Below are 1561 nucleotides of genomic sequence, written 5' to 3'. Positions count from 1 at the left end.
AGTTCAAATGAGTTGCCATGTGGATTAGACAAAAAAAAGGTTCGTAATTGAAGTAGAGGGGTTGAGGATAAAGCAGACATAGTCACAAAATACGATAAAAGTTTGAAAACATTTTGACAGATTGTACTCTTGAATTGACGTAACTAACAAAAAACTGGCAGGTACAGCGAACCGAAGATACCAGCTCCTAAAATTTAGCGTTTCATGGCGCAAAAAAATAAAAAACAAAAACGCAGCCGACAGGATTCGAACCTGTGCGGGGAGACCCCAATGGATTTCGAGTCCATCGCCTTAACCACTCGGCCACGACTGCGCGAATGATCGCAATGCTCTCGAAGTTATCGGGAAGGCTGAAGAGAAGCCAAATTCAGCGGACGCCTGCGCTTGGACGCGTTGAAGAAAGGGCTATAAACGCATTGCAACGTGAAAGATGGAAGCAATGTTAGCGCATAACTGATGGCGTTTGCAAAAAGTTGCTTCCTAGAACTATACTGGTGGCGCGTGCCCAAATTGCACCATTCCATCTGCCTCACTTCCACGCATTCTATGGGAATGTCCATCTATCCTCTCCAAGCGCAAGCGCCTACCCCCCATCATCACCCACATCCCATCACCCTCATCATGGGAGGCCGCCCTAGCTCATCAACACCCTCCTACAAGAACTGCCGCCTAGCGGAGGACATTTCCACGACGGGAAGCGTTGCCCTTGTGTTGGTGGTAAAACATTTATTCAAGAGGTTCGCGCTTGAAAGCGCGAGAAGCCCTCAGTTCAAGGCCCCTGCGGCGGCTGCGGTCCTGCGTGTCCGATCCACCAACTGTCACTGGTCCTCAGGGTCCGAACTGCACAGCGCGGCCTCCCACTGCTCGAGGGTGGGGGTGCGAATAATGAGGGCTGCTGGTGTGTTCTGGCAAGCCCACGTGGTGTGGTACAGTGTTGCAAGTTCGCTGCAGTGTGGGCATGTTGGTGGATATATTGTGGGGTGTATGATGTGCAGGAAGCTAGGTGGGGGGGGGGGGGGGGGGTATGTGTTCATCTGTAGTTGCCGCCAGGCTACAGCCTCTTCTCGGGTAAGCTTCTGGTGGGGTGGTGGGTAGGCACATCTGGCAAGGCGGTGGTGTCGGTGGTGTTACCAGAGTTTGCCTTACGACATAACAGTTATATATACATCACATCTGTTTCACGCAGAAACGTCAGCAGGGACCGGTACTGAGGGCTCCAGATCCACCGCTGTAGATCAGGGGGTCTCCCAGGATGGAGCCCTGTGCCCCGGAGGTGTTGCAGGCGAGAGGTTTGAAGGGCAAGGCAGGTCCATAGAAGATGGCTCGTGTCGGCTTCGGACGCAGGGACCGTACAAAAGGGACAGGTGTCCGCAAACGGTGCATGATAGTGGGCAGGCCAAGCGTGGGTTACTGCTGGGGATAAAGCCACCCCAACTCGAAGCCTCCGAAGCAGGACCTCCTCCCAGCGAGCGAGCCCACTGGGTAGGTCAGTTCCACGCGGTGGAAGTAAAGCATGCGTGGCGCGGTGGAGGTTCAACTTTTCCACCAGCAGTTCTCCTAG

General features: G+C 53.7%; 1 non-coding gene across 1 annotated transcript; it reads right to left on the bottom strand.

The window, feature by feature from the left end:
• Positions 1–231: 231 nt before the first annotated feature.
• Trnas-cga (transfer RNA serine (anticodon CGA)) lies at positions 232–313 on the bottom strand. Its single transcript has one exon. It is a non-coding gene; the product is annotated as a tRNA-Ser (tRNA).
• Between the last annotated feature and the right edge of the window lie 1248 nt (positions 314–1561).

Source organism: Haemaphysalis longicornis, unplaced genomic scaffold (genome assembly GCF_048455015.1).
Source record: "Haemaphysalis longicornis isolate Haplotype H1 unplaced genomic scaffold, Haemaphysalis longicornis Haplotype H1 scaffold_1, whole genome shotgun sequence".
In the NCBI taxonomy this organism is placed as follows: Eukaryota; Metazoa; Arthropoda; class Arachnida; order Ixodida; family Ixodidae; genus Haemaphysalis; species Haemaphysalis longicornis.
The sequence above is the reverse complement of the archived record's forward strand: the minus strand, read 5'-3'. Positions and strand labels throughout refer to the sequence as shown.